The sequence below is a fragment of the Tamandua tetradactyla genome, chromosome X (assembly GCF_023851605.1).
Source record: "Tamandua tetradactyla isolate mTamTet1 chromosome X, mTamTet1.pri, whole genome shotgun sequence".
Taxonomy (NCBI): Eukaryota; Metazoa; Chordata; class Mammalia; order Pilosa; family Myrmecophagidae; genus Tamandua; species Tamandua tetradactyla.
Window position 1 is genome coordinate 146,884,796 of NC_135353.1, and position 7,889 is coordinate 146,892,684.

The following is a 7,889-nucleotide window of genomic DNA, read 5'->3' on the forward strand; positions in this document are numbered from 1 at the left end:
CATCTTTTTAAACAGTTGTTGAATGGATAATGCTGACTCTCATACCTTCATTGCTCTAACTCTGAGTCTCAGATGTCACATAAGTGCCTGAAGTTTCAGGTAACAACCAGGTTATATACAAATAGCTGAGTATCTCAGAATTTAGAAGTATCATCTACAACTCTTAAATATATGTGACTGCTATAAGAGCTTGCAGTCTAGGAATCTTTACAATAGGCCCCAATCTGATAACCCACGCTCTTGACTTCAGTTCTGTGAGATTGTATATTATAATTAGTCATATGAGTGAGGCATGGTAATTGACTTTTTTTTCCTGACAGTTCATTCCTTAAGGTTCATTCGCCTACTTGCATTCTTCACAACTTCATTCCTTCTTGCAGTCACTCTGTAGTCTGTTGTATGTAAAAACCACAGTTACTGGTCCATTTCTCAGTCCTTGTACCTCTAAGTCACCTCCATCCATTTCAGATTGCAAACAATGACACCAGTATGCAAATGTCTGTTCCCATCTCCACTCTCAGTTCTTCCAGGTATATGTGTAGCAAGAGAGTTGCAAGATCATATGGCAACCCCACCCTTAGCCTCCTATGGAACCAACACACTGCCCTCCAGAGGGGCTGTACCTCTCAACTTCCCTACTGATTTTATTCACACATCATGCAATCCAACCAAAGTAGATAGACATACCTTTGCCACCATAATCTATGTAAAGACATTTCCTTTTCTTCCACTAGTAGTCCATACCCCTTCCCCCATGTCCCCCACGTTTTGACATTTAGTTTTGGCATAATGCCTTTGTTACCTTCAGTGGAAGCATATTACAATGTTACTGTTGACTATAGACCCTAGCTTGCATTGATTGTACTTTTTCCTGTATACCATCCATTTTCAACACCTTGCAATGTTGACATTCATTTGTTCTCCCTCATGCAAAAACATTTTTATATTTGTGTATTTCACCATTATTGTCTACTCTAGGCATTCCTAAGTTATACTGTCTAATTCTTTATCCTCTCTTTCCTTCTGGTTTCATATGTGCCCCTATCTCTTCTCCTCTACCATACTCTCATTCAGCTTCATTCAATATACTTACATTACTGTGCTACTATTAGATAGTATTATGCTATCCATTTCTGAATTTTTACAATCAGTCCTGTTGTACAAGTTGTACAAGCTGTAAGCCTTTAGCAGCAAATGCCCAATCGCTACCCTCTTACTATCGCCTGAAAACCTGTCTCGTTCACTCGTTTCATATTAGTACAGTGTTGATTAGTAGTGGTGACAGAGGACATCGTCTCATTTCTGATCTTAGGGGGAGGGCTTTCAGTCTCTCATTGTGCTAGTTTGCTAGCTGTTGGAATGCATTATACCAGAACTGGAATGGCCTTTATAAAGGGGAATTTAATAAGTTACGAGTTTATAGTTCTGAGAAAGTGAAAGTGTCCAAATTAAGGCACCAACAAGAGTTTACCTTTACTCCAGGAAGGCCGATTGGACTGGCACACCTCTGTCAGCTGGGAAATCATGTGGCTGGCATCTGCTGGTCCCTTCCTCCTGGGCTCCATTGCTTTCAGTCTCTGTCCATGTGGAGGTTTCTCACTTTGCTTCTCCAGGGGTGGCTTTCATCTCTTGGCTTCCCTTGGCTCTCTCCAGCTTCTGGCTTGCTTAACATCTCATGGCGATGTCTGCTGGGCTCCAAGCATCTCCAGACATCCATGTCTCTGTTCTCTGAAGCAACTGTTCTCCAAGCATCTGTATCTACTTCCTCTGTTGACTCTGAGGCTTCTGCCATTTGTCAGCTCTTACTCTCTCCAAACGTTTCCTTTTTTAAAGGATTCCAGTAAACTAATCAAGACCCACCTGGGATGGGTGGAGTCACATCTCCATCTAATCAGAGGCTAAAACCCACAGTTGGGTATGTCACATCTCTGTGGAGATAAACTAATCAAAAGATTCCAACCTATGTTGTTTGAATCATAATTAAAAGAAACAGATGCCTGAACAAAATTGAATTAGGATTAGAACATAGCTTTTTGGGGGAACATAATATTTTCAAACCACGGCACTCATCCTTGAGTATGATGCTGGATGTGGGTCTTTCATATATTTCCTTTATTATATTGAGGAAATTACCTTTGATTCCTACCTTTTGAAATGTTTTTATTAGAAAAGGATGTTGAATTTTGTCAAATTCTTTTTCAGTAGCAATCGAGATGACCATGTGATTTTTCCCTTTCGATTTGTTAACGTGTCATCTTACATTGATTGATTTTCTTTTGTTGAACCACCCTTGGATTTCTCGTATAAATGCCACTTGGCGTGGTAATTCTTTTAATGTGTCATTGAATTCTATTTGCTAGTATTTTCTTGAGAATTTTTGCATCTATATACATTAGGGAGATTAGCTTGTAATTTTCCTTTCTTATAGCATCTTTACCTGGTTTTGGTATTAGAGTGATGTTAGCTTCATAAAATGAGTTAGGTAGTGTTCCTTTCTCCGTAATTTTTTTGAGAAGTTTGAGCAGAATTTGTGTTAGTTCTTTTTGGAATATTTGATAAAATTCCCCCTGCGAAGTCATCTGGCCCTAGGCTTTTCTTTGTAGGAAGAATTTTGATGACTGATTGAATCTCTTTACTTGTGATTGGCTTGTGAGATGTTCTATTTCTTTTCGAGTCAGTGTAGCTTGTGCCTGTCTTTCTAGGAAATTGTCCATTTCATCTAAGTTGTCTAGTTTGTTGGCATATCATTGCTCATAATATCTTCTTACCGTATCTTTTTTTATTTCTTCAATGTCCATGGTAACAAACCCCTTCTCATTTCTGATTTTTATTTGCATCCTTTCTCTCTCTTTTTTTTTTTTTTTACCTCTCTCAGCCTAGCTTAGGGTCCATCAATTTTATTCATTTTCCTCAAAAGAACTAACTTTTGGGTTTATCGAGTCTTTCTGTTATTCATTTGTTCTCCAGTTCACTTTGTTCATCATTTATCTTTGTGATTTCTCTTCTTCTATTTGCTTTGGGATTAGTTTGCCATTCTTTCTCTATTTCTTCTAGGTGAGAAGTTGAAGTCCTCGATATTTGCTCTTTCTTCTTTTTTATTTTTATTTATTTATTTTTTGCATAGTCAGGCATCAGGAATTGAACCCAGGTCTCCAGCATGGCAAGTAACAACTCTGCCTGCCGAGCTGCCCTGCCCTGCCCTGTTTCTTCTTTTTTAATAAGGCATTTAGGGCAATAACTTTTCCTCTCAGCTCTGTCTTTGATGCATTCCATAAGTTCTGATATATTACATTCTCATTTTCATTTGTCTGCAGATAGTTACCAGTTTCTTTAGCCATTTTTTTCTTTGACCCACTGGTTGTTTAAGAGTACATTATTTGATCTCCATATATTTGTGTTAGTTCTGATTCTTTGGTGGCTTTTGATTTCCAACTTCATTCCACTGTGATCAGAGAAAGTGCTTTGAATAATTTCAGTCTTTTAAAATTTATAAAGACCTGCTTTGTGCCCCAGCAAATGATCTATCCTGGAGAACATTCCGTGAGCACTAGAGAAGAATGTATATCCAGGTGTTTTGGTGTGTAACAATCTGTATAAGTCTGTTAACTCTAATTTGTTTATCAAATTGTTTAAGGTTTCTGTTTCTTTGTTGATTCTCTGCCTGATTGTTCTATCTGTAGAGGAGAGTGGTATATTGAAGTCTCCCACTATTATTGAAATGTCTGTTACTTCCTTCAGTTTTCCCAGTGTCTGTTTCATGTACTTTGGAACTCCTTGATTGAGGGGCATACACAGCTAAAATTTTTATTTCTTCTTGGTTAATTGACTCTTTTATTAATATATAGTGTCCTTCTTTGTCTCTTATAATGTCTTTACATATACCATCTATTTTGTCAGATATCACATGGCTACTCCTGCTTTCTTCTGGTTACAGCTTGCATAGAATACCTTTTACCATCCTTTCACTTTCAGTCTCTTTGTATCCTTGGGTCTAAAATGAGTCTTTTGTAAGCAATATATAGAGGGATCGTATTTTTAAATCCATTCTGCCAATCTGTATCTTTTAATTGGTGAATTTATTCTGCTAACATTCAAAGTCATTACTGTAAAGGCCGTTCTTGAATCAACAGTCTTATCCTTTCATTTTTATTTGTTAGCTCTGTATACTTTTCCTCTCTCTCTCATTTTATCCTTACTAATATTCTTCAATTCTGTGACCTCCTCTCCCCTGTCTTTTTATTTTACAGCCAATAAGACTCTCTTCATTATTTCTTGCTTGGCCAGTCTCTTGCCAACAAATTCTCTCAGCATTTGTTTGTCTGTGAAAATTTTAATCTCCTCCTCACTTTTTTGAAGGACAGGTTTGCTGGATAAAGAATTCTTGGCTAAAAATTTTTCTCCTTCAGTATCTTAAATATATCACACCTGTGCGTTTTACTCTCTGTGGTGGCTGTTGAGTAGTCTGAACTTCATCATATGTGGCTTGCCTTGTATGTGGTAAATTGCTTTTCTCTTGCTTCTTTCAAGATCTTCTACTTATACTCAACATTTGAGAGACTGATTAGAATGTGTCTTATGAGTTGGCCTTTTGGACTTATTGTATTTGGGATTTGTTGGGAATTTTTAAGTGTTGGGAAGTTTTTCCGCATTATCTCCTCAACTACCTCTCCTAGCCCTTTTCTCTTTTCTTCTTCTGGGACACTGATGATTGTATGTTTCATTTTTTTTTTCTGTTTCATCAATTTTATTGGCCATATATCTGAATTTATTATATAAATCTTTAAAAATAACTACTTATTACAAGAATAGCTTACAATTCAGCTCTGATTACACAAATACTTGACACAGGAAACCATTTTTACAAATACATGTTTTTTTATAAGAATAATTTAATAAAGAAAATAAGTCTCTATATATCTTACAACAAATTTTACGTAATTTTTTTCCCATTCAGTCAGCCATCATTTCAGGTTTATATTACAGTGTATCTATCACATCCAATAAACCAAATTACAACCTGTTGCTTGTAATTTTTTGCTACTATTGAGATTTACACTGTTAAAGAGTTTGTTTTTAAGTTTCCTATTCTAATTTTACCAATCTGAAAGAATTCACACATTCAGGCAAGGAGAGGTCCTTTAAATAACATTTCTTTTGAAATATACCTGTTATCAGGTTAATCATTGTGTTTGGTGAATGATCTTTTTTACTTCTTACCTGTGCTAGACCAGTTGGTAGTTTTATCCCCATCATATTAAGCAGAAAGAGCAAAGTCTTTGCATTCTTAATAGTTTCTAAACTGCAAAAATACAGTGCTAGAAACAAGAGTTAAGTAGAAATGTTAAGAAAGCTAGAACATTTCCTATTGATCAGAGCAGGGAACATTTTTAAATTCAAGGTCTCAGACAAGTTGAAGAAACATAAAAGAAATAAAGTATAAGGATATGGCAGTAGTTTTACAAAACACTGAAAAAACGTTATTTGCTTAGGTCAGTGGTATATCATTTTCAAAATGCCAGAGGATCCAGAATCTTAGACTCTTATGGTCAACTAAACTCAACACTTGACAATCTTAGGCTGTGGCTTTGAAAGACCCTTATAAATATCCACTTGCCCAGTGCAAGCAATCCTTTAGGCCAGTGGCCTTCCAGAATACTGACCACATATACCTGAAGAGATGTAACAAGGGGAGACATTTGGATTAATTCCATTCCTTCTATTCGTGAAAAGTGTGTCCACTTGGTCAAACTTGTCTTGCTTTTCAGGCAGCATGAGTTAAAACCAAGAGACTAGTAGTATTCTACAGTCAAATTCAAGTTCCTGAGGACTCAGCTCCAATTATTCAATATTCCTAAAACGATCCTTTAATCAGATCCCTGTCCAATAAGAGTGTTAGCAGTACATAAAGGATTACCATGTGTCCCATTCCTCTTTTCTTTTATTTCTCTTGATTTCTGTTTCTCACCCCAGTGTAACAAGTTGCTACAGGTTTTTACCAAAATATTGCAGCAATAAATTATTCTGCATTACCAAAAGTGTTCACATTTTAATGGGTCACGTTTGCATATAACTCACCAGAAAACCAAATAGCATCTACTGCAGTGATTTTGCAAATTCAGCATAGTCAATGTATCCATCATTGTTCTTATCATCATCTCTCAAAACACCATCTATTAAGTTAATCAGTTCATCTTCATTCATTGGTGGTGCTTGTTCACTCCCTTCCTCCTTATGGACATGAGTGATGGCTGTGGAGAGTTCTAAGCCGTCAAGCAAATAATTGCCATCATAATCGTGCATTTTGAAATAATGGAGCTGCAGTTCTTGTGGGGACATCTCTGCCTCTGGTTTGTTGATGACACCTTCTAGATGCTCCATGATATGCTCATGGTCATGAACCGTGTTCTTATCCAGGCCTGCGCTGCCAGGATGTGAAAAGCTGGCCCCGGGCTCCTCAGCCCTGGCACCCAGGGTACAAAAGGCCCAAAGCAGGCTACATAGGAAAGGGGTTCTGAACAGCTGCAGACATCTCATGGTCATCGGCATCTTCGCGATCCTCACTGCCAAATCCCTCTGTATGTTTCATTTTGTCCATCATTTCCCTGAAGTCCAATTCAAAATTTTCCTCTTTGTTTTTGCTATTTGTTCTTTTATGCATTCAAAATCAATTGTCCTGTCCTCTATTTCACTTATTCTTCCTTCCGTCTCTTCAGATCTACTGTTTTGTGATCCTAATATATTTTTATTTGGTTTGCAGCATCTTTAATCTCTTTGATATATGCTATTTTTAAATTTATTCTTTCAAATTCTTCCTTATGCTCTTCTAGTGTCTTCTTGATCTCCCTTTATGTCATTAGCCAACCTGTTCAATTTCTTTGGTAGAATTTTCTAAATATCTTTGATTAGTTGTTCAAAGTCTCCGTCTTCTCTGGTGTTTTCATGTCATCCTTAAGCTGGGCTATATCTGTCTGCATCTTCATATGCTTTTTGATTTTCTGTTGCTTTTGAGGAATGCAATTATCTTGATGAGGTTACTTTGGAAGTTGATTTCCTTCAGTAGTCTAAAGTTTTATATTTGCATCACGGACATGTGACACCAGGTGGGGCACAGCAATATGGTGACTGGTTGTGGCATAGGGCTAGGTGCAGGGCAAGGTTGCTACGCTGATTCCTGCCAGCGTAAGGTGCAGGGCCCGGGTTTATGGGGGTGTGGCGCTGGGGGCTGTGCATGTGGTTGGGATGCAGCTTGGGCAGGCCTCAGAGTGCAGGGGCAGGGTGTGGGGAGACACAGAGGCAGGGCATGGCAGGAGGTGGATTGGGAGGTCTGTGCAGGTGTGCATGCGTTTGTAGGTATCGAGTTGCATGGGAGGCTGGGTGCTGGGGGCTGGTACATGTATGCAAGCATGCGCAAAAGTAGGGAGCAGGTTGCATGTGGGGGTGTGTGTGTGCGTGGAACCTGGAGGGCTGGAGGTAGACCGGCACAGGTGCGCAGGTCAGGGATGGGAAGGAAATGGGTGCACATGTCCAGGGGCAGGTGGCGCTGGGGCAGGGGTGTGCATGCATGGGGTGGCGGTGTGACGTGGATGCACAATAGTGTGCCTATTGGGTGGCAGGCGAGGGTGTGTGCTAGGGGGCAGTAGGGAGGTGGTGGGGTATGCATGGTCCTCAGTACGGGGTGGGGCTGGGGAGCTTTGGATGTGAGGAGCACTGGGAGGGAAGAATTGGCAGGTATGGTGTGGTGCCTTCAAGAAATACAGCTTGACTTACTTCTTAGTCCCCTTGTTTTCTTCAAAGGGCCGTGTTAGACTCTTTGCACTAGCTGGTTGGTTTTTGCTTCTCTCCATCTCAGTTCCTTAGCTTTTTCAACCATGACCTCCCTAGGTGGTGTA

The 7,889-nt window shown here is 39.0% G+C and overlaps 1 pseudogene; it reads right to left on the minus strand.

Moving 5' to 3' along the window:
* Window positions 1-5,046: 5,046 nt before the first annotated feature.
* Window positions 5,047-6,564, minus strand: LOC143671245 (multiple coagulation factor deficiency protein 2 homolog pseudogene; annotated as a pseudogene).
* Between the last annotated feature and the right edge of the window lie 1,325 nt (window positions 6,565-7,889).